Consider the following 26,086-nt stretch of genomic DNA (forward strand, 5'->3'; position numbering starts at 1 on the left):
ATAGACATTTCTAACGGGTGTGAGGTGATATCTCATTGTGGTTTTGATTTGCATTTCCCTGATTAGTGATGTCAAGCATCTTTTCACATACCTGTTGACCATTTGTATGTCTTTGGGAAAATGTCTATTTAGGTCTTCTGCCTTTTATTTATTTATGTTTTGGCTGTGCTGTGCAGCATGTGGGAATCTTAGTTCCCCAGCCAGGGATTGAACCCATGTCCCCTGCAGTGGAAGCACAGAGTCTTAACCATTGGAAGGGAAGTCCCTTCTGCCCATTTTTTAATCAGATTTTTTTCTCTTGAGTTGTATGTGCTTCTTATATGTTTGAGTTATTAATCCCTTATCACATGTATGGTTTGCAAATATTTTCTTCCATTCTGAAGCCTACCTTTTTATTTTGTTAATGGTTTCTTTTGCTGTGCAGAAGTTTTTTAGTCTGATGGAGTCCTACTTGTTTATTTTTTCTGCTGTGGCCTGTGCTTTTGGTGTCATGTCCAAAATATCATTGCCAAGGGAATTCCCTGGCAGTCCAGTGGTTAGGACTCCCCACTTCCACTCCTGGGGGCCTGGGTTCGATTCCTGGTTGGGGAACTAAGATCCTGCAAGCTGTGCAGTGCAGCCTATATGTATGTGTGCATGTGTGTGTATATGTGTGTGTGTGTGTGTGTATCATTGCCAACACCAGTTTTCCCAGCGTTTTCTCCTAGTAGTTTTATGTTTTCAGGTCTTACATTTAAGTCTCTAATTCAATGAATTAGAGACTTAATTTTTGTTAGTGGTGTAAGATACGGGTCCAGTTTCATCCTCTTGCATGTGAATATATCCAGTTTTCCCAGCATCATTTATTGAGGAGGCTTCCTTTCCCTATTGTGTATTTTTGGCTCCTTTGTCAACTCTCAGTTGACTGAATATTTGTGAGTTTATTTCAGAGCTCTTAATTCTATTCTGTTGGTCTATGTGTCTGTTGTTATGTCAGTATTAAACTGTTTTGACTAGCTATGTAGTATAGTTTGAAATCAGGACCTGTGATGTCTCCAGCTTTGTTCTTCTTTTTCAAGATTGTTTCAGCTATTCAAGGTCTTTTGGGTTCCATACCTATTTTAGAATTGTTTTTTCTATTTCTGTGAAAATGCCAGTGGAATTTTGATAGGGATTGCATTGAATCTATAGATAGCTTTGGGTGGTATGGACATTTTAACAATATTAATTCTTCTGATCCATGAACGCAGAATACCTTTCATTAATTTGTGTCTTCTTCAGTTTCTTTCATCAGTGTCATAGTTTTCACTGTACAGATCTCTCATTTCCTTGGTAAAATTTATTCCCAAATATTTTCTTGTTTTTGATGCTATTTTAAATGGAATTGTTTTCTTTATTTCTTTTTCAGATACTTCAGTGTTAGTGCATAGAAATACAACTGATTTTTGTATGTTGGTTTTATATTCTGCAGTTTTACTCAATTTGTGTATTAGTTCTATCAGTTTTTGGTGGAGTCTTTAGGATTTTTCTACATATAAGTTCATGTCATCAACAGACAAATTTTACTTCTTCAGTTTTGATTAGGATGCTTTTTATTTATTTTTCTTGCCTGATTGCTCTAGCACTTCCAGTACTATGTTGAATAGGATTGGTGAGAGAGGGCACCCTTACATTTTTCCTGATCTTAGAGGAAAAGCTGTCAACCTTTCACTACTGAGTATGATATTGGCTGTGAGTTTGTTGTATATGGCCTTTATTATTTTGAGATATATTCTATACCCAGTTTTTTTTGTGTGTTTTTTGGGTTTTTTTTGTGGTACGCAGGCCTCTCACTGTTATGGCCTCTCCCATTGCGGAGCACAGGCTCTGGATGTGCAGGCTCAGCAGCCATGGCTCACGGGCCCAGCCGCTCTGCGGCATGTGGGATCTTCCTGGACCGGGGCATGAACCCGTGTCCGCTGCATCGGCAGCCGGACTCTCAGCCACTGCGCCACCAGGGAAGCCCTATACCCAGTTTTTTGAGAGTTCTTACCATGAAAGGAATTTTAATTTTGTCAGTGCTTTTTCTGCATCTAATAAGGTGATCCTATGATTTTTATCCTTCAGTCTATTAATGTGGTATACCACATTTATTGATTTGCATCCCAGGGGTTTATTCTTGCATTCCAGGGATAAATCCCACTTGATCAATCCCACTATGATCCTCTTAATGTACTGTTGAATTGGGCTTATTAGTATTTTGTTTAGAATATTTGCATTTATATTCATCAAGGATATTGGCCTGTCGTTTTCTTTTCTTGTAGTGTCCTTATCTGGCTTTGGTCTCAGAGTAATGCTGGCCTTGTAAAATGAGTTTGGAAGTGTCCTTTCCTTTTCCATTTTTGGAAGGGTTTGAGAAGGCATGACATTAACTCTTCTATAAATGTTTGGTGGGATTCACTACTGAAACCATCTGATCCTGAGCTTTTCAGTATTGGGAAGTTTTTTGTTTTTTAAAAAACATTTATTTATTTATTTGTTGCACTGGGTCTTAGTTGCAGCAGGCAGGCTCTTTAGTTGTGGCACACGGGCTCCTTAGTTGTGGCATGTGAACTCTTAGTTGTGGCATGCATGTTGGATCTAGTTCCCAGACCAGGGATTGAACCTAGACCTCCTGCATTGGGAGTGCAGAGTGTTAACCACTGCGCCACCAGGGAAGTCCCAGTATTGGGAAGTTTTTGATAACTGATTCAATCTCCTTACTTGTTACAATCTCCTTACTCCTTACTATTTACATTTCCTATTTCTTCATGATTTAGTATGGGTAGGTGTATGTTTCTAGGATTTATTTCTTCTAGGTTATACAGTTGTTTCTGTATAATTGTTCATAATAGTCTCTTATCTTTGGTATCAGTTGTAATGTCTTCTCTTTCATTTATAATTTTGTTTGAGTTCTCTCTTGTTGAGTATAGCTACAGGTTTCTCAATTTGGTTCATCTTTTCTAACAACCAATTCTTAGTCTCATTGATTTTTTTTCTGTTTGCCTTTCTAGTGCCTATTTCATTTCTGCTCTTTTGATGAGATTTTGCTCTTCTGTCTGCTACTTTAGTCCTACTCTGTTCTTTTTCTAGTTCCTTGAGATGTAAAGTTAGGTTAATTATTTTGGATCTTTCTTTTTTCTTAATGTAGGCATTTATCACTATAAACTTCCCTCTTAGAATTGCTTTTGCTGCATCCCACTTGCTCAGTTCTCTTAATGAATAATATGCAGAAAGGAGCATACTTATTAATTTAAAGGAGACCAGGACTTCCAACTAGTCAATTAAACCTCTGTGTGTGTAAGAAGGAAATACTAGTAATCCTTATCTAATTTGACAAGCCTTATACGTATTTACACCTTAAAGATTATAGAGATGTCACTAGAATAGCAAATCACCAAGATAGTCATTCAGAATTTCTTACTTTTTTAGAGATGTGAGGTTATTCTCATAGATTTTAGCAATAATCTCTGAAGTCCAGGTATCTTACAAGATTCCATGATAGGAACAACAATTCCAAGGATATATTTTTAATAATATTAGAAAACATAGTAAGGTGCTTATAGTTATAAATATTCACATGCTCTGTATTGGACAGGGTAACAAAGCTAAGCCTTTGTTAATATTCTCTATTTGTCATTTTATCACATCAGAAATTTTATAAGGTAAGAATGATATCTCTTTCATTGTAAATTCTAAGGTTGGGGAGGGGACATCACCTTTTTCTTCTGAGAAACTTTTTTGCTAATATTGTTAATTAAATAGGTTTGCATTCTCCAGACAGATCTCTGAAATTTATTAATTAGTATTATTAGACATGGCTATCAAATCCCACAGAACCTACAAAAAGGATTCTTGGAACTAATAGAAATTTTAGCAGGATCACAGAGTACAAAATCAGTATACAGAAGTCAGTCATGGACTTCCCTGGTGGCGCAGTGGTTAAGAATCTGCCTGCCAATGCAGTGGACACGGGTTTGATACCTGGTCCAGGAAGATCCCACATGCTGCAGAGCAACTAAGCCCGTGCACCACAACTACTGAGCCTGCGCTCTAGAGCCCACAAGCCACAACTGTTGAGCCCATGCACCACAACTACCAAAGCCCACACACCCTAGAGCCTGTGTGTCACAACTACTGAGCCCATGTGCAACAACTACTCAAGCCTGCGCACTCTAGGGCCCGCATGCCGCAACTCCTGAGCCTGTGCTCTGCAACAAGAGAATCCACCACAATGAGAAGCCCGTGCACTGCAGCAAAGAGTATCCCCCACTTGCTGCAACTAGACAAAGCCCGTGCACAATAATGAAGACCCAATGCAGCCAAAAAAAAAATTTTTTTTTAAATAAAAAAAAATTTTTTTAATTTAAGAAAAAGTAAGTCATCTTTGGGACTTCCCCAGTGGTCCAGTGGTTAAGAGTCCACCTTCCAATGCTGGGAGCAGGGGTTCAATCCCGGTTGGGGAACTAAGATCCCACGTGCCGTGCAGTGTGGCCAAAATCTTTTAAAAATAATAAAAAATTTAAAAAACAGTCATTTTTTCTATACTAGCAATGAACACCTAGAAGTTGAATTTAAAAAAACAATACCTATATGTGTATGTATAACTGATTTACTTTGCTGTACACGTGAAACTAACACAACATTGTAGATCAACTATACTCCAATAAAAAATTTTAAAATATAAACATTTTTAAAAAGACATACTTAGGAAATTTCAAGTATTCGATACAGTATGGTTAACTATAGTTGACATGCTGCACATTATCTCTCTAGAATTTCTTCATTTTGCACAACTAAAACCTCGTACTCCAGTTATTTGTGTTAAATGTAGATTCTGTTCATGTCTTGAAAATATTAAATATTGATATTCAATAAAATATAAGTTTAAAAAAAATTTAAAAAATACCATTTTCAATAGCAACCCAAAAGGTGAAATGCTTAGGTATAAATCTAATAAAATATTTACAGAATCTGTGTGGAGAACTACAAAAGAATGATAGAATTCAAATACCTAAATAAATATATTTATTTATGTTTTCACATATAGATTTTTTTGTTCGTGAATATTCAAAGCAGTTTTATTATCACTGGACAAAAACTATAACTCAAATGTCCATCAAAAAGTAAATGGATAGGGCTTCCCTGGTGGCGCAGTGGTTGAGGGTCCGCCTGCCGATGCAGGGGACGCGGGTTCGTGCCCCAGTCCGGGAGGATCCCACATGCCGTGGAACGGCTGGGCCCGTGAGCCATGGCCGCTGAGCGTGCGCGTCCGGAGCCTGGGCTCCACAGAGGGGGAGGCCAGGGCAGTGAGAGGCCCGCGTACCACAAAAAAAAAAAAAAAAAAAGGATAAAGACATTTTTGTACATTCACAAAATGGAATACAAAACAGCAACATAAAAGGGATGAATGTCAAAATAATTATGTTAAATGTAACAAACAAAATACCACTTATATAAAATTGTCGAAAATTTATACTAATATGTAGTCACAAAGATCAGTTCTTGCTTGGGGATAAGGAATAGAAAGGAGGATATATACAAAAATGCACCAAGAAACTTTTGCAGGTGATGAATACATCCATTATCTTGATATTTCTGCAGGTATATACACATGTAAAAACACAACAGACTACACCTTTTTTTTTTTTTTTTGGCTGTGTTGGGTCTTTGTTGCTGTGCACAGGCTTTTCTCTAGTTGTGGTGAGTGGGGGCTACTCTTCGTTGCAGCACGCGGGCTTCTCATTGCAGTGGCTTCTCGTTACAGAGCATGGGCTCTAGGCGCGTGGGCTTCAGTAGTTGTGACACGTGGGCTCTGGAGTGCAGGCTCAGTAGTTGTGGCACATGGGCTTAGTGGCTCCACGGTATGTGGGATCTTCCCAGACCAGGGCTCGAACCCATGTCCCCTGCATTGGCAGGTGGATTCTTAACCACTGTGCCACCAGGGAAGCCCTATTTTTTTTTAATTTTTATTTTATACTGGAGTATACTTGATTAACAATGTTGTGTTAGTTTCAGGTGTACAGCAAAGTGATTCAGTTATACATATATATGTATCTCTTCTTTTTCAAATTCTTTTCCCGTGTAGGTTATTACAGAATATTGAGCTGAGTTCCCTCTGCTATACAGTAGAACTTTGTTGGTTATCTATTTTAAATATAGTAGTGTGTGTATGTCAATCCCAAATTCCCAGTTTATCCCTCCCCCACCACATATAGATTTTTATTCATGTATTGGATCACTCAATATTGTTAACGTGTCAGTTCTTTCCAATTTGAGCTATAGATTTAAGTCAATTCAAATCAAAATACCAGAAGTCTTTTTTGTAGATATCAAGTTGATGCTAAAATTTTATGGAAAGACAAAGGAACAGAAATAGCCAATACAATTCTGGAAAAAAAAGTTGTAGGATTCACATTATCTGATTTCAAGACTTAATGTAAAGCTACGATAATCAAAGCAGCATGTTATTAGTGAAAGAATAGACATATAGATCAAGGGAATAGAATAGAGACTCCAGAAATAGACTCATATCTATATGGTCAATTGATTTTTTTTTTCAGTATAGCACGAAGGCAGTTCAATGGAGAACGGCTAAGTCATTTCAAAACATGATGCTGGAATAATTGAATGTCCATATGCAAAAGGATAAAAAAAGTAACCCTGACACAGACCTTATCCCTTAATAAAAAATTAACTCAAAATGAATTATAGACCCACATATAAAATGCTATAAAACTTATAAAATAGGAAAAATTCTGCATGGCTTTGGGTTTAGCAGTAAGTCAGGTATTTTGTAGGATATTCATCAGTTTGGATTTATCTAATGTTTTCTCATGATTAGATTGAATTGATAGATTTTGAAGGGAAGAATACCTCAGTGGTGATGTACCCTCTTCAGCACATTACATCAAGGGATACAATATGTGCTATTACTGGTGATGTTAGCCTTGATCATTTGGTTACTTGATCACTTGTCTGTTAAATTTTCCATTGTAAATTTACTGTTTTTCTCTTTGGAGTTAATACATTTGGGGAGATACTTTGAAGCTACATGACTATCTTGTTTCTCATTAAACTTTCATTCACTGATTTTAACATTCATTAGTGGATCTTGCCTGCAACAATTAAAATTGTGATTAGCTAATTATGATTTTTTTTACCTTCCTTATTTCTTCTATATTTACTAATAAGAATCCTTCTATAAGGAACTGTTGTTCCTACCTCATTTATATGTGTGTATGTCATTTATATGTGTATGGGTCCATAAATATTTATTATAATACACATACAGACAGATACACAATCCAACATTGTTATTGGGGGGGTGTCAAATTGTTCCTTTAGCCTTCAGGAGCTATTCTATTTTTTATTCTCTTAATTTTTATTTTATATTGGAGTATAGTTGATTTACAATGCTGTGTTTCAGGTGTACAGCAAAGTGATTTATTTATACATGTACATATATCTATTCTTTTTCAAATTCTTTTCCCATTTAAGTCATTATAGAATATTGAGTAGAGTTCCCTGTGCTTTACAGTAGGTCTTTGTTGGTTATCTATTTTTAAAAAAAACTGGTATAGGGAAGTTTATAGCAGCTTTATTCATGATTGCCAAAACTTGGAAGTAACCAAGATGTCCTTCAGTAAGTGAATGGATAAATGAACTGTGGAATATCCAGACAATGGGCCACGTGGCATGAGGGGTCTAGTTCCCTAAGCAGGGATCAAATTCATGCCCCCTGTAGTGGAAGCATGGAGTCCTAACCACTGGACTGCCAGGGAATTCCCTAGTTATCTATTTTAAATATAGTGGTGCATATATGTAAATCCCAAACTCCCAATTTATCCCTCCCCACAACTTTTCCCCTTTGGTAACTGTAAGTTTGTTTTCTAAATCTGTGAGTCTGTTTCTGTTTTGTAAATAAGTTCATTTGTATCTTTTTTTTTTTTTTTTTTAGATTCCACATATAAGTGGTATCTGTCTTTCTCTGACTTACTTCACTTAGTATGATAAACTCCAGGTCCATCCATGTTGCTGCAGATAGCATTATTTCATTCTTGTTAATGCCTAAGTAGTATTCCATTGTATATATGTACCACATCTTCTTTATCCATTCATCTGTCAATGGACATTTAGGTTGCTTCCATGTCTTAGCTATTGTAAACAGTGTTGCAATGAACATTGGGGTGCACATATCTTTTCGAATTACAGTTTTCTCCAGATATATGCCCAGGAGTGGGATTGCAGGATCATATGGTAGCTCTATTTTTAGTTTTTTAAGGAACCTCCATACTGTTCTCTACAGTGGCTGTACCAATTTACATTCCATCCAGCAGTATAGGAGGGTTCACTTCTCTCCATACCCTCTCCAGCATTTATTATTTGTGGATTTTATTTATTTATTTTTGGCCGTGCCACACGGCATGTGGGATCTTAGTTCCCTGACCAAGCATCAAAGCCATGCCCCCTGCATTGGGAGCTCAGAGTCTTAACCACTGGACTGCCAGGGAAGTCCTGTTTGTGGATTTTTTGATGATAACCATTCTTACTGATGTGAGTTGATATTTCATTGTAGTTTTCATTTGCATTTCTCTAATAGTGACGTTGAACATCTTTTCATGTGCTTCTTGGCCATTTGTATGTCTTCTTTGGAGAAATGTCTATTTAGGTCTTCTGCCCATTTTTGAATTGGGTTGTTTGTTTTTATGATATTAAGCAGCATGAGCTGTTTGTAAATCTTGGAGACTAATTCCTTGTCGGTCATGTTGTTTGCAAATACTCTCTCCCATTCTGTGGGTTGTATTTTGAAAAAGATACTGCTGCAATTTGTCAGAGAGTGTTCTGCCTTAGTTTTCCTCTAAGAGTTTTATAGAAACTCACATTTAGATCTTTAATCCATTTTGAGTTTATTTTTGTATATGGTGTTAAGGAGTGTTCTAATTTCATTATTTTACATGTAGCTGTCCAGTTTTCCCAGCACCATTTATTGAAGAGAATGCCTTTCCTCCATTGTATGGTCTTGCCTCCTTTGCCATAGATTAATTGGCCATAGGTGTGTGGGTTTATTTCTGGGTTTTCTATCCTGATCCATTGATCTACATGTCTATTTTTGTGCCAGTACCATACCGTTTTGATGACTATAGCTTTGTAGTATAGCCTGAAGTCAGGGAGCCTGATTGCTCCAGCTCTGTTTTTCTTTCTCAAGATTGCTTTGGCTATTCAGGGTCTTTTGTGTCTCCATACATATTTTAAGGTTTTTTTTGTTGTTGTTCTAGTTCTGTGAAAAATGCCACTGGTAAGTTGATAGGGACTGCATTGAATCTGTAGATTGCCTTGGGTAGTATAGTTATTTTAACAGTATTTATTCTTCCAATCCAAGAACATGGTATATTTTTCCATCTCTTTGTGTCATCTCCCACTTCTTTAATCAGTGTTTTATAGTTTTTAGAGTATGGGTCTTTTGTCTCCTTGGGTAGGTTTATTCCTAGGTATTTTATTCTTTTTTGATGTGATGGTAAATGGGATTGTTTCTTTAATTCCTCTTTCTGATCTTTTGTTGTTAGAAATGCAACAGATTTCTGTGTTTTAATTTTGTAACCTGCAACTTTACTGAATTCATTGATGAGCTCTAGTAGTTTTCTGGTAGTGTGTTTAGGATTTTCTATGTATAGTATCATGTCATCTGCAAACAGTGGCAGTTTTCCTTCTTCTTTCCCAATTTGGATTCCTTTTATTTCTTTTTCTTCTCTGACTGCCATAGCTAGGACTTCCAAAACTATGTTGAATGAAAGTGGTGAGCATGGACATCCTTGTCTTGTTCCTGATTTTAGAAGAAATGCTTTCAGCTTTTCACCACTGAGTATGATGTTAGCTGTAGATTTTTTGTATATGACCTTTATTGTGTTGAGATTTGTTCCCTCTGTGCCCACTTTCTGGAGAGTTTTTATCATAAATTGGTATTGAATTTTGTCAAAATATTTTTCTGCATCTATTGAAATGACCATATGGTTTTACTCTTCTATTTGTTAATGTGGTGTGTCACACTGATTGATTTGTGGATATTGAAAAATCCTTGCATCCCTAGGATGAATCCCACTTGATTGTGGTGTATGATCATTTTAATATATTGTTGGATTTGGTTTGCTAGTATTTTGTTGAAGATTTTTGCCTATGTTCATCAGTGATATTAGCCTGTAATTTTCTTTTTTTGTGATATGTTTGTCTGGTTTTGGTATCAGGGTGAGAGTGGCCTCATAGAATGAGTTTGGGAGTGTTCCTTTCTCTGCAGTTTTTTGGAATAGTTTCACAAGGATAGGAGTTAATTCTTCTCTAAATGTGTGATAGAATTTGCTTGTGAAGCCATCTGGTCCTGGACTTCTGTTTGTTGGGAGTTTTTATTTTATTTTATTTTGTTTATTTATTTTTGGCCACATTGGGTCTTCGTTGCTGCTCGCAGGTTTTCTCTAGTTGCAGCAAGTGGGGGCTCTTCTTTGTTGTGGTGCATGGGCCTCTCATTGTGGTGGCTTCTCTTGTTGTGGAGCACAGGCTCTAGGCATGCGGGCTTCAGTAGTTGTGGCACTTGGGGTCAGTAGTTGTGGCTCGTGGGCTCTAGAGCACAGGCTCAGTAGTTGTGGCACACAGGCTTAGTTGCTCCGTGGCATGTGGGATCTTCCAGGACCAGGGCTCAAACCCGTGTCCCCTGCATTCGCAGGCGGGTTCTTAACCACTGTGCCACCCGGGAAGTCCCTGTTTGGGAGTTTTTAAATCACGGTTTCAATTTCAGTACTTATGAGTTGTTCATATTTTCTGTTTCTTCTTGGTCCAGTCTTGGGAGATTGTACCTTTCTAAGAATTTGTCCATTTCTTCTGTGTTGTCCATTTTATTGGCACATAGTTGCTTGTATTAGTCTCTTATGATCCTTTGTATTTTTGTGGTGCCCATTATGACTTCTCCTTTTTCATTTCTAATTTTATGGATTTGAGCCCTCTCCCTTTTTTTCTTCATGAGTCTGGCTAAAGGTTTATCAATTTTCCTTATCTTTTCAAAGAACTGGCTTTTAGTTTCATTGGTCTTTGCTATTATTTTCTTCGTCTCTGTTTCATTTATTTCTGCTCTAATCTTTATGATTTCTTTCCTTCTACTAACTTTGGGGTTTGTTTGGTCTTTCTCTGGTTGCTTTAGGTGTAAGTTTAGGTTGTTTATTTGAGATTTTTCTTGTTCCTGAGGTAAGTTTGTATTGCTATAAACTTCCTTCTTAGAACTGCTTTTGCTGCATTCCATAGGTTTTGGATCATTGTGCTTTTGTTTTCATTTGTCTCTAGGTATTTTTTGATTTTGTCTTTGATTTCTTCAGTGATCCATTGGTTGTTTAGTAGCATGTTGTTTAGCCTCCACATGTTTGTGTTTTTTACAGTTTTTTTCTTGTAGTTGATTTCTAATCTCACAGCATTGTGACTGGAAAAGATGCTTGATATGATTTCAGTTTTCTTAAATTTACCGAGGCTTGCTTTGTGGTCCAGTGTATGGTCAATCCTGGAGAAAGTTCCATGTGCACTTAAAAAAAATATGTATTCTGCTGCTTTTGGATGGAATGCTCTATAAATATCAGTTAAGTCCATCTGCTCTAATGTGTCATTTAAGGCCTGTGTTTCCTTACTGATTTTATGTCTGGATAATCTGTCATTGATGAAAGTGGGGTGTTAAAATCCCCCACTATTATTGTGTTACTGTCGATTTCTCCTTTTATGGCTGTTAGTATTTGCCTTATATATTGAAATGCTCCTGTGTTGGGTACATATTTATTTAAAATTATTATATCTTCTTGGATTGATCCCTTGATCATTTCGTAGTGTTCTTCTTTGTCTCTTGTAACAGTCTTTATTTTAAAGTCTATTATGTCTGATAAAAGTATTGCTACTCCAACTTTCTTTTGATTTCCATTTACATGGAATACCTCTTTCCATCCCCTTACTTTCAGTCTGTATGTGTCCCTAGATCTGAAGTGGGTCTCTTTTACCCATATATATGGGTATTGTTTTTGTATCCATTCAGTGAGTTTATGCCTTTTGGTTGGAGCATTTAATCCATTTACATTTAAGGTAATTATCGACGTGTATGTTCTTACCGCCATTTTGTTAATTGTTTTGGATTTATTTTTGTACATCTTTTTGCTCCCCTTCCTCTTTTGTTCTCTTGTGATTTGATGACCATCTTTAGTGCTACGTTTGGATTGCTTTTTCTTTTTTGTGTGTGTATCTATTATAGTTTTGGGGTTTGCTGTTCCCATGAGGTTTTGATATAGCAGTCTATAAATGTATTGATACAAGATTGTTTTAAGTTATTGTCTCTTTCCTGCCTAGAGAAGTGCCTTTAGCATTTGTTGCAAAGCTGGTCTGGTGGTGCTAAATTCTCTTAGTTTTTGCTTGTTTGTAAAGTTTTTGATTTCTCTATTGAATCCGAATGAGAGCCTTGCTGGGTAGAGTGTTCTTGGCTGTAAGTTCTTCCCTTTCATCACTTCTAAATATATTGTGCAACTGCCTCCCGGCCTGCAGAGTTTCTGCTGAAAAATCAGCTGATAATTTTATGGGAATTTCCTTGCATGTTATTTGTTGCTTTTCCCTTGTTGCTTTTTAATATTTTCTCTTTGTCTTTAATTTTTTTAAATAAATTTATTTATTTATTTAGTTTTGGCTGTGTTGGGGCTTTGTTGCTGTGCGTGGGCTTTCTCTAGTTGTGGCAAGCGGGGGGCTACTCTTTGTTGCAGTGCACGGGCTTCTCATTGCGGTGGCTTCTCTTGTTGTGGAGCACGGGTTCTAGGCACGCAGGCTTCAGTAATTGTGGCACGTGGGTTCAGTAGTTGTGGTTCACGGGCTCTAGAGCACAGGCTCAGTAGTTGTGGTGCGTGGGCTTATTTGCTCCGCAGCATGTGGGATCTTCCCAGACCAGGGCTCAAACCCGTGTCCCCTGCATTGGCAGGTGGGTTCTTAACCACTGCACCACCAAGGAAGCCCTTGTCTTTAATTTTTGTCAATTTGATTAATATGTGTCTCAGCATGTTCTTCCTTGGGTTTATCCTGCCTGGTACTCTGTGCTTCCTGGACTTGGGTGACTGTTTCCCATGTTAGGGACATTTTCAGCTATTATCTCTTCAGATATTTTCTCAGGTACTTTCTCTCTCTCTTCTCCTTCTGGACCCCTATAATGAGAATGTTGGTGCATTTAATGTTTTTCCAGAAGTCTCTTAGACTGTCCTCATTTCTTTTCATTCTTTTTTCTTCATCCTGTTCCACAGCAGTGATTTCCACCATTCTGTCTTCCAGATCACTTATCCATACTTCTGCCTCTTTATTCTGCTGTTGATTCCTTATAGTGTAGTTTTCATTTCAGTTATTGTATTGTTCATCTCTGTTCCTTAGATCTTATAGCTGTTTATTAAACATTTCTCATATCTTCTCAGTCTGTGTATCTTAACTCTTACATGGCCAGGGTGGAACTTTTTGACATTCCAAAACTGATTCTTGCATGTCTAATTAGAGAAAGTGGGCTTAATAAAACATCTTTTCAAAATTCTGACCCTAAGAGAACAAAAGTAATTTTGGGAGAAAGTTTGAAGTTGTAACTCTTATCATGTCCTTGAAATGTAAACACATCCTACATTTCCTGAGACTACAGTCTTAGCTCAACTAGTAGAAACTAAAACTGAAAAAAGAAAAAAAAAGGGAAAAGAGGCCTTTTAAAACTCGAGCAGGAAAACTATGAGACCTCTGTGTCTATTTGGATATATGTATGTCTGTGTGTACATTATAAATATGATATGTCCCTACCTCCAGATGATATTACCAAAAATAATTTGTAAAAGAGCTGTATTTAATTGACTTAAAAGTGAGTACTTAGAAATCAAATACTTCTGAATGTAACTCAAGCTATCCAAAATTTTTAAGTGTTCATATGATCTAAGATTAATCTTTAATAAGTGAAAACAAGTTTTAGTTGATGGTTTAATTAATATAGACACATCTTTAAAGTCATCAACATTAAATATAATACTTTTATTGTACCTAGGTTTACTAAATGCCAGTAAGCTCATGTTACCTCTGTTATAAAATTTGTCAACAAGATAATTAACTTGGTATGATGATATTTTCATAAGTAATGAAATAGAGATAAATGGGATCAAAGTATTTGGGTGAACTCTTTAAGAATGATTACATTTTATGATGTGTCTACCTGGAAACAGTTTCTCCAGATTTTTGTTAACTTGAAACTTCACAGTTCTGCTACATTAAGTTAAATGATGGCAATTCATTGACTGTCTAGATCACTTCTTTTTTTTTTTTTTGTGGTACGCGGGCCTCTCACTGTTGTGGCCTCTCCCGTTATGGAGCACAGGCTCCGGACGCGCAGGCTCAGCGGCCATGGCTCACGGGTCCAGCCGCTCCGTGGCATGTGGGATCTTCCCGGACCGGGGCACAAACCCGTGTCCCCTGCATCGGCAGGCGGACTCTCAAACACTGCGCCACCAGGGAAGCCCTAGATCACTTTTAATAGGATAAAATACTGAAACATTTATTGCTAAAGAAATCTATATTGACCTACTTTAGACCTCTTATTACAGAGAGACTAAATATGTTTGAGATTATTAATAAATAATTTGTGCATTATTTTTGTACATGTATCTTTTGCATTATTATTGAAAGATTGTACTATGAAGTGGCATGTACATGTAGAAATTCATTTAAAAAAGGGAACTGTGAGGGACTTCCTTGGTGATCTAGTGGTTAAGACTCCATGCTCTCAGTGCAGGAGGCCTGGGTTCGATCTCTTGTCAGGAAACTAGATCCCACATACCGCAACTAAAGGATCCTGCGTGCCGCAGCTAAGATCCGGCGCAGCCAAATAAATAAATAAATATTAAAAATAAAAATACTTCAGGACTTCCTTGGTGGCACAGTGGTTAAGAATCCACCTGCCAATGCAGGGCACATGGGTTCGATCCCTGGTCCAGGAAGATCCCACATGCCACGGAATAACTAAGCCTGTGTGCCACAACTACTGAACCTGTGCTCTAGAGCCCACGAGCCACAACTGCTGAGCCTGTGTGCTGCAGCTACTGAAGCCCATGCACCTAGAGCCTGTGCTCTGCAAGAAGAGAAGCCACTGCAATGAGAAGCCTACGCACCACCACGAGGAGTAGCCCACGCTCTCCACAGCTAGAGAAAGCCCACGCTCAGCAATAAAGATCCAATGCAGCCAAAAAATAAATTAAAAATTTTTTAAATAATAAAAAGGGAACTGTGAGAAAAGAGTTTTAGGCATGGTCAGGACTAAGATTAGATTGAATTTAATTAAAGGTATGAATTTTAATATTGAAAATAAAATGGTACAAAACTAGAATTTGTTTTTTTCTCTGTAAAGAGGATAAAATTTTCTTGTACTATTGATCTGATTTTGGTAGCATATTGTACAGTTTCTTTACCTCTTAGGCAGTCTGTTGTATCTTTCTGAATTTGCCCTTGAAATCTTTTATTGTCACTTTGGTTAAATGAATAAGTATTGTTTCACAGTGACTTATGATCTTACTTGGCCACGTGTTTAAAACCTTTTGATATCTTTGAAAGACTTCCTCAAATCAAATTCTAAATGAAGTTCTTCTGATCTCTAGCTAACTTTGGGATGCTTCAGAGGGCCCCTGAACATCTCAAAGGGAAATATTAAACTAATTAGATTTATCTGGTATGTTAAATTACCTGGGAAACGTGGTGAAATGAGTAATGATAAACCTTCTTAGATTATATTGTATGGGTTGTTAATATAAATATTCTAGAAATTATATGAAGTTCCTAAAATTTGAAATGTCCTGGTATGTAGTCAGTCATAATTCTAGTTATTATCTTAAAATGTTGTATGTCACAGAAATAGTGAAATTTCCATGACAGCGGCATTGTAATCAGGTCTTCAACCATGTTTTGTGTTTTTTTTAATATTTATTAGTCTGCGCTGGATCTTAGTTGCAGCATGTGGGATCTTCGTTGCTATGTGCAGGATCTTCACTGTGGCATGCAAGATCCTTCAGTTGCTTCATGCAGGATATTTTAGTTGTGGCATGTGGACTCTTAGTTGTGGCATGCATGTGGGATCTAGTTCCCTGACCAGGGATTGAACCCAGGCCCCCTGCATTGGGAGCATGGCATCCTAACCACTGGACCACCAGGGAAGTCACTAACCATGCTTTAAATTTTAAGTCTTTTTTCATTTATAGGCAGTTGCTGTCTTACTCTTATGCTTTTGCAAAAATGCTTATAGATGAATTGCCTTTATGCTCCAAAGCAAAATTAGACCCAGAAGTGAAAGGACTTCCACTTTTTATGAGGGCTGTTTCAACAGTGGCTTGCTTGTGTAAGGTTACTGAAGAAATAGAAATGGGGTCCCCTTTAACTATTTATTTTATGTCCCACACTCAGTTGAGAGTCTTCTAAACTCTTACCACACTCAGCAGTATTCTGTAAGCTGACTAACTTCTTATGAAATATTGTTGCTTTCTGCACCTAATATTACTTTGGTTCAATGTAATAACCTTAACCTTGCAACTTTGCTTCCAGAACCACAGAAAGAAAACACATGACTTCATTTTGTTAACTGATTATCATCTTGCTCCCAGGAATGAATTACAAAAAGCTCCTATTGGTAATGCTGATCTAATTTGAATTACAGATGGGTCCTACTTAAAGAATGAGCAGGTACATTATGAAGTTGGATATGTAGTAATGCCCACAGTGGACATAAATGAAAGCTCTTATATACCAAAAACAAAGTCAGCAGAATAACCTCTATTAATTGCCTTAACCAGAGCTTGCCAACTAAGACCAGATAGCAGTTATTTATACTGACAGTCACTATGCCTTTGGAGTAGCACATGACTTTTGAATCCTATGGAAACAATGAGATTTTTTAACCTCTTCAGGACAACCTATTTTTTTTTAATTTTTAAATTTAATTTATTTTTTTATACAGCAGGTTCTTATTGGTCATCAATTTTATACACATCAGTGGATACGTGTCTATCCCAATTGCACAATTCATCACACCACCACTCACACCACCATGCCGCCTTCCCCGCTTGGTGTCCATACGTTTGTTCTCTACATCTATGTCTCAATTTCTGCCCTGAAAACTGGTTCATCTGTACCATTTTTCTAGGTTCCACATATATGCATTAATATACGATATTTGTCTTTCTCTTTCTGACTTCCTTCACTCTGTATGACAGTCTCTATATCCATCCACGTCTCAACAAATGACCCAAATTCGTTCCTTTTTATGGCTGAGTAATATTCCACTGTATATATGTACCACATCTTTATCCATTCATCTGTCGATGGGCATTTAGGTTGCTTCCATGACCTGGCTATTGTAAATAGTGCTGCAGTGAACATTGAGGTGCATGTGTCTTTTTGAATTATGGTTTTCCCTGGGTATATGCCCAGTACTGGGATTGCTGGATCATATGGTAATTCTATTTTTAGTTTTTTAAGGAACCTCCATACTATTCTCCATAGTGGCTGTACCAATTTACATTCCCACCAACAGTGCAAGAGAGTTCCCTTTTCTTCACACCCTCTCCAGCATTTGTTGTTTGCAGATTTTCTGATGATGCCCATTCTAACTGGTGTGAGGTGATAACCTCATTGCAGTTTTGATTTGCATTTCTCTAATAATTAGTGATATTGAGCAGCTTTTCATGTGCTTCTTGGTCACCTGTATGTCTTTTTTGGAGAAAAGTCTATTTAGTTCTTCTGCCCATTTTTGGATTGGGTGATTTGTTTTTTTAATATTGAGCTGCATGAGCTGTTTATATATTTTGGAGATTAATCCTTTGTTGATTCATTTGCAAATATTTTCTCCCATTCTGAGGGTTCTCTTTTCATCTTCTTTATGGTTTCCTTTGCTGTGCAAAAGCTTTTAAGTGTCATTAGGTCCCATTTGTTTATTTTTGTTTTTATATCCATTACTCTAGGAGGTGGGTCAAAAAAGATCTTGCTGTGATTTATGTCAGAGTGTTCTTCCTATGTTTTCCTCTAAGTTTTATAGTGTCTGGTCTTACATTTAGGTCTCTAATCTATTTTGAGTTTATTTTTGTGTATGGTGTTAGGGAGTATTCTAATTTCATTCTTTTACATGTAGCTGTCCTGTTTTCCCAGCACCACTTATTGAAGAGGCTGTCTTTTTTCCACTGTATATTCTTGCCTCCTTTATCAAAGGTAAGTGACCATATGTGCGTGGGTTTATCTCTGGGCTTTCTATCCTGTTCCATTGATCTGTATTTCTGTTTTTGTGCCAGTACCATGCTGTCTTGATTACTGTAGCTTTGTAGTATAGTCTGAAATCAGAGAGCCTGATTCCTCCAGCTCCGTTTGTCTTTCTCAAGATTGCTTTGGCTATTCGGGATCTTTTGTATTTCCATACAAATTGTGAAATTTTTTGTTCTAGTTCTGTGCCAGTGGTATGTTTGATAGGGATTGCATTGAATCTGTAGATTGCTTTGGGTAGTAGAGTCATTTTCACAATGTTAATTCTTCCAATCCAAGAACATGGTATATCTCTGCATCTATTTGTATCATCTTTAATTTCTTTCATCAGTGTCTTATAATTTTCTGCATACAGGTCTTTTGTCTCCTTAGGTAGGTTTATTCCTAGATATTTTATTCTTTTTGTTGCAGTGGTAAATGGGAGTGTTGTCTTAATTTCACTTTCAGATTTTTCATCATTAGTGTATAGGAATGCAAGATTTCTGTGCATTAATTTTGTATCCTGCTACTTTACCAAATTCATTGATTAGTTCTAGTAGTTTTCTGGTACCACCTTTAGGATTCTCTATGTATAGTATCATGTCATCTGCAAACAGTGACAGCTTTACTTCTTGTTTTCTGATTTGGATTCCTTTTATTTCTTCTCTGATTGCTGTGGCTAAAACTTCCAAAATTATGTTGACTAATAGTGGTGAGAGTGGACAACCTTATCCTGTTCCTGATCTTAGTGGAAATGGTTTCAGTTTTTCACCATTGAGGATGATGTTGGCTGTGGGTTTGTCATATATGGCCTTTATTATGTTGAGGAAAGTTCCCTCTATGCCTACATTCTGGAGGGTTTTTATCATAAATGGGTGTTGAATTTTGTCAAAAGCTTTCTCTGCATCTATTAAGATGATCATACGGTTTTTCTCCTTCAATTTGTTAATATGGTGTATCACATTGATTGATTTGCATATATTGAAGAATCCTTGCATTCCTGGGATAAACTCAACTTGATCATGTTGTGTGATCTTTTTAATGTGCTGTTAGATTCTGTTTGCTAGTTTTTTGTTGAGGATTTTTGCATCTATGTTCATCAGTGATATTGGCCTGTAGTTTTCTTTCTTTGTGACATCTTTGGTTTTGGTATCAGAGTGTTGCTGGCCTCGTACAATGAGTTTGGGAGTCTTCCTTCCTCTGCTATATTTTGGAAGAGTTTGAGAAGGATAAGTGTTAGCTCTTCTCTAAATGTTTGATATAATTCACCTGTGAAGCCCTCTGGGCCTGGGCTTTTGTGTTTTGGAAGATTTTTAATCACAGTTTCAATTTCAGTGCTTGTGATTTGTCTGTTCATATTTTCTATTTCTTCCTGGTTCAGTCTCGGAAGGTTGTGCATTTCTAAGAATTTGTCCATTTCTTCCAGTTTGTCCATTTTTTTGGCGTAGAGTTGCTTGTAGTAATCTCTCATGATCCTTCGTATTTCTGCAGTGTCAGTTGTTACCTCTCCTTTTTCATTTCGAATTCTATTGATTTGAGTCTTCTCCCATTTTTTCTTGATGAGTCTGGCTAATGGTTTATCGATGTTGTTTATCTTCTCAAAGAACCAGCTTTTAGTTTTATTGATCTTTGCTATTGTTTCCTTCATTTCTTTTATATTTATTTCTGATCTGATCTTTATGATTTCTTTCCTTCTTCTAACTTTGGGGGTTTTTTGTTCTTCTCTCTCTAGTTGCTTTAGGTGTAAGGTTAAGTTGTTTATTTGAGATGTTTCTTGTTTCTTGAGGTAGGATTGTATTGCTATAAACTTCCCTCTTAGAACTGCTTTTGCTGCATCCCATAGGTTTTGGGTCGTCGTGTTTTCATTGTCATTTGTTTCTACGTATTTTTTAATTTCCTCTTTGATTCCTTCAGTGATCTCTTTGTTATTAAGTACTGTATTGTTTAGTCTCCATGTGTTTGTATTTTTTACAGATTTTTTCTTGTAATTGATATCTAGTATCATAGCATTGTGGTCAGAAAAGATACTTGATATGATTTCAATCTTCTTAAATTTAACAAGGCTTTATTTGTGACCCAAGATATGATTTATCCTGGAGAATGTTCCATGAGCACTTGAGAAGATAGTGTATTCTGTTGTCTTTGGTTGGAATGTCCTATAAATATCAATTAAGCTCATCTTATTTAATGTATCATTTAAAGCTTGTGTTTCCTTATTTATTTTCATTTTGGATGATCTGTCCATTGGTGAAAGTGGGTTGTTAAAGTCCCCTACTATGATTGTGTTCCCGTTGATTTCCCCTTTTATGGCTGTTAGTATTTGCCTTACGTATTGAGGTGCTCCTATGTTGGGTGCATAAATATTTACAATTGTTATATCTTCTTCTTGGATTGATCCCTTGATCATTATGTAGTGTCCTTTTACGTCTCTTGTAATAGTCTTTGTTTTAAAGTCATTTTGTCTGATATGAGAGTTGCTACTCCAGCTTTCTTTTGATTTCCATTTGCATGGAATATCTTTTTCCATCCCCTTACTTTCAGTTTGTATGTGTCCCTAGGTCTCAAGTCAGTCTCTTGTAGACAGCATATATATGGGTCTTGTTTTTGTATCCATTCAGCCAATCTGTGTCTTTTGGTGGGAGCATTTAATCCATTTACATTTAAGGTAATTATTGATATGTATGTTCCTATTACCATTTTCTTAATTGTTTTGGGTTTGTTATTGTAGGTCTTTTCCTTCTGTTGTGTTTCTTGCCTAGAAAAATTCCTTTAGCATTTGTTGTAAAAGCTGGTTTGGTGGTGCTGAATTCTCTTAGCTTTTGCTTGTCTGTAAAGGTTTTAATTTCTCTGTCAAATTTGAATGAGATCCTTGCTGGGTAGAGTAATCTTGGTTGTAGGTTTTTCTCCTTCATCACTTTAAATATGTCCTGCCACTCCCTTCTGGCTTGCAGAGTTTCTGCTGAAAGATCAGCTGTTATGCTTATGGGGATTCCCTTGTGTGTTATTTGTTGTTTTTCCCTTGCTGCTTTTAATATTTTTTCTTTGTATTTAATTTTTGATAGTTTGATTAATATGTGTCTTGGTGTGTTTCTCCTTGGATTTATCCTGTATGGGACTCTCTGTGCTTCCTGGACTTGACTATTTCCTTTCCCATATTAGGTAAGTTTTCAACTATAATCTCTTCAAATATTTTCTCAGTCCCTTTCTTTTTCTCTTTTTCATCTGGGACCCCTGTAATTCGAATGTTGGTGCGTTTAATGTTGTCCCAGAGGTCTCTGAGACTGTCCTCAATTCTCTTTATTCTTTATTCTGCTCTGCAGTAGTTATTTCCACTATTTTATCTTCCAGGTCACTTATCCGTTCTTCTGCCTCAGTTATTCTGCTATGACCCCTTCTAGAGAATTTTTAATTTCATTTATTGTGTTGTTCATCGTTGCTTGTTTCATCTTTAGTTCTTCTAGGTCCTTGTTAAACGTTTCTTGTATTTTCTCCATTCTATTTAGAAGATTTTGGATCATCTTTACTATCATTATTCTGAATTCTTTTTCAGGTAGACTGCCTATTTCCTCTTCATTTGTTAGGTCTGGTGGGTTTCTGCCTTGTTCCTTCATCTGCTGTGTGTTTCTCTGTCTTCTCATTTTGCTTAACTTACTGTGTTTGGGGTCTCCTTTTCGCAGGCTGCTGGTTCATAGTTCCTGTTGTTTTTGGTGTCTGTCCCCAGTGGCTAAAGTTGGTTCAGTGGGTTGTGTAGGCTTCCTGGTGGAGGGGATTAGTGCCTGTGTTCTGGTGGATGAGGCTGGATCTTGTCTTTCTGGTGGACAGGTCCATGTCTGGTGGTGTGTTTTGGGGTGTGTGTGGCCTTATTATGACCATATAATTTTATCATATGATTTTATGATTTTGGGGGGTGTGTGGCCTTATTATGATTTTCTGCTAATGGATGGGGTTGTGTTCCTGTCTTGCTAGTTGTTTGGCATAGGGTGTCCAGCACTGTACCTTGCTGGTCATTGAGTGGAGCTGGGTCTTGGTGTTGAGATGGAGATCTCTGGGAGATTTTTGCCATTTGATATTATGTGGAGCTGGGAGGTCTCTTGTGGACCAGTGTCCTGAACTTGGCTATCCCACCTCAGAGGCACAGCCCTGTCACCTGGCTGGAGCACCAAGAGCCTGTCATCCACATGACTCAGAATAAAAGTGAGAAAAAAAAAAAAAAAAGAAAGAAAGAAGAAGATAAAATAAAAAAGTTATTTAAAAAGATAAGTATTTTACAAAAAAAAAAAATAAGTATTTTTAAAAAAATTTTTTATGTAATTTAAAAAAAGAAAGCAAGAAAGAAGAGAGCAACCAAACCAAAAAACAAATCCACCAATGATAACAAGTGCTAACAATTATACTAAAAACAAATACAAACCAAAAAAAAAGGACGGACAGAACCCTAGGATAAATGGTAAAAGCAAAGCTATACAGAGAAAATCACACACAGAAGCATACACATACACACTCACAAAATGAGGAAAAGGGAAAACAATATATATGTCCTTGCTCCCAAAGTCCACCTTCTCAATTTGGGATGATTCTTTGTCTATTCAGGTATTCCACAGATGTAGGGTACATCAAGTTGATTGTGGAGATTTAATCCGCTGCTTCTGAGGCTGCTGGGAGAAATTTCCCTTTCTGTTCTTTTTTCGCACAGCTCCTGGGGTTCAGGTTTGGATTTGGACCCGCCTCTGCGTGTAGGTCACCTGAGGGCGTCTGTTCTTTGCTCAGACAGGATGGGGTTAAAGGAGCAGCTGATTCGGGGGCTCTGGCTCACTCAGGCCATGGAGAGGGAGGGGTACGGAGAGCAGGGCAAGCCTGCGGCGGCAGAGGCAGGCATGACGTTGCAGCAGCCTGAGGCGTGCCTTGTGTTCTTCCAGGGAAGTTGTCCCTGGATCACGGGACCCTGGCAGTGGCCGGCTGCACGGGCTCCCCAGAAGGTGGGTGTGGATAGTGACCTGTGCTCACACACAGGCTTCTTGGTGGCGGCAGCAGCAGCCTTAGTGTCTCATGCCCGTCTCTGGCATCTGCGCTGATAGCTGCGCCTCGCGCCAGTCTCTGGAGCTCCTTTAAGTGGCGCTCTTAATCCCCTCTTCTCGCGCAACAGGAAACAAAGAGGCAAGAAAAAGTCTCTTGCCTCTTCAGCAGCTCCAGACTTTTTCCCAGACTCCCTCCCGGTTAGCTGTGGCGCACTAGCCCCTTCAGGCTGTGTTCACGCAGCCAACACCAGTCCTCTCCCTGGGATCCCCCTGAAGCCAGAGCCTCAGCTCCCAGCCCCAACCCATTCCGGCGGGTGAGCAGACAAGCCTCTTGGGCTGGTGAGTGCTGGTCGGCACTGATCCTCTGTGCAGGAATCTCTCCACTTTGCCCTCCGCACCCCTGTTGCTGTGCTATTCTCTGTGGCTCTGAAGCTTCCCCCTTCCCCCACCCACAGTCTCTGCCCACGAAGGGGCTTCCTAACGTGTGGAAACCTTTCCTCCTTTACAGCTCCCTCCCACTGGTGCAGGTCCTGTCCCTATTCTTTTGTCTCTGTTTTTTCTTTTTTCTTTTGCCCTACCCATGTATGTGGGGAGTTTCTTGCCTTTTGGGCAGTCTGAGGTCTTCTGCCAGCGTTCAGTAGGTGTTCTGTAGGAATTGTTCCACATGTAGATGTATTTCTGATGTATTTGTATTTCTTGCCTTTTGGGCAGTCTGAGGTCTTCTGCCAGCGTTCAGTAGGTGTTCTGTAGGAATTGTTCCACATGTAGATGTATTTCTGATGTATTTGTGGGGAGAAAGGTGATGTCCATGTCTTACTCTTCTGCCATCTTGAAGCTCCTCCTCTTGTTATATTCTAATTGGCCTTACATTACATTTCTTAATGAACTAACATCTTTATGATGTTTAGTCTTCCAATTATTTACCTAAAACAATATATCAGCCAGTTATTTTACCAGCAAAATGGGTTTATTTGGGAACAGCAAAGAATTGCGATTAAGGACATGCAATCTATGGCAAACCACAGGCAAGTCCAAAGGAGATAGTTTTTTTGTTTTGTTTTGTTTTATAGAGGAGAAGAGGGAGTGGGAGTGGCTATTACAAAGAGTTCATTGGAGGAAACCAGGAGTTTGAAGTGAGTGGCATTTTATTGGCTGAGTTGTGACAGTCGCTCACTGGCTGGGCTGTTGCCAGGAAAGGAAAAACTCTTCCTCCTACTTGGTAGTAAAGTAGTATCCTTCTTCCTGTTGGAGATGCAAAGTACCTCTCTTCCTATTGGGTATGCAATTGACATGAGTGGTTGGTTTTAAGAACTCCGCCTCCTGGCCTCCCAACTCCTTTTTAAATTAGTTTGTTTGTTAATTTTCACATTTTCCCCTTTTGATCATGATCTTTCTCTGACACCTGAAACTAACACAGCATTGTAAATCAACTGTACTTCAGTTAAAAAAATAAAAGATCTTTCTCTGAAAGCATTGCTGATCAAGAGTCAGGTTTTTCCTGGTTCAGCAGCCTTTTCTCCCTCAGTGCTAGGAAGGACCTTTCCTGGGTGTCTTCACACTGGATGGAAAATGCACAGATTGGAAATCTGTTGAGATTTGAGTAACAAATACATTTGAGTAACAAGGAGTATATTTACAAATTTTTGTTAAGTGTCTACTTAGGAGTGGAATTTGGTGACACTGGATATATATGTTGAACTGTGATACTTTCAATTTTCCTAAGCAGCTTTGCTAGCATGCATTCCCACTATTAGTGTATAAGAGAATTCTTCTTGTTATGCAACCTTAAAGGCATTTGATATTGTTTCTCTCCCATCTTTTCATTTTAGCCATTTTGTTGAGTAGTTGGTAGCATTGTGTTTTAATTCGCATTTCCCTGAAAATTGCAGTACTGCTTTATTTTTGTTGACTATTTGGATACCCTCTTTTAAGAAATGCCCATTGAAGTCTTCCACACAGTGTTCTATTTGGCTGGCTGGGGTTTTTCTTACTGGATTTTAGGAGTTGATTTTTATTCTGGATACAACTTGAGATATATCTGTATCTGTATAGCTAAATATCTATGTATAGCTATCCCTATCTATGTATACCTATATCTCCACACATTAATCTACCCATCACCCATTAATCTTTGAAATCTTCCTTGCTTTTTTGGTACAGGAAATCCTGGACTCAACTCATACCTTCTCTGCTTCAGATCAGAAATCCACAAGTACTCCAAAGAAACTAGGGTTGGGGTGTATGTGTGTATTTCATATATAATATCTTGCATATGATGGCTTACCTTTTACTTTCTTATTGATGACTTTGAACAGTAGTTCTTAATTTAGAAAAGCAGAAAATGTGCTTTTTTTTCCTTTTGAACTATCAACTTTCCAAGTACAGTTATTTAAATAGCCACCTTGCTGACATTGGAAATGCTCTTTCACATATATATATATATATATATATATATATATTCACATATATATATATATATATATTCATTGATTAAATGCATTTCAATGAATGATCATCCATCTCCCTCCCTCACTCTTGCTCTCTCCTGTTGTCTCACTGTTAGCCTGGGTTGCTTCTTAAGCTGTTTCCTATGTTATTTTGACATCACTCACTTCCTTACTTTTTGGCATGGGAAATCATGGACACACATACCTTCCTTGCTTTAGATTAGGAATCTGCAAATTCTCCAGAGAGCTCAGGTTGATATTTGTAGGGAATAATACTTAAAGACCACAGTTTGGATGATAGGAATGTGCATTACTGTTACCTTTCCTAGGGAATAATTC

The 26,086-nt window shown here is 37.7% G+C and overlaps 1 long non-coding RNA gene across 1 annotated transcript in view; it reads left to right on the top strand.

The window, feature by feature from the left end:
- LOC113605616 (uncharacterized) overlaps positions 1-26,086 on the top strand; it is a 35,186-nt gene that overhangs the window by 6,004 nt on the left and 3,096 nt on the right. The gene's annotated exons all lie outside the window — the stretch shown is intronic.

The sequence above is a fragment of the Aethalodelphis obliquidens genome, unplaced genomic scaffold, assembly GCF_003676395.1.
Source record: "Aethalodelphis obliquidens isolate GAN/ISIS:26980383/991018 unplaced genomic scaffold, ASM367639v1 scaffold43, whole genome shotgun sequence".
In the NCBI taxonomy this organism is placed as follows: Eukaryota; Metazoa; Chordata; class Mammalia; order Artiodactyla; family Delphinidae; genus Aethalodelphis; species Aethalodelphis obliquidens.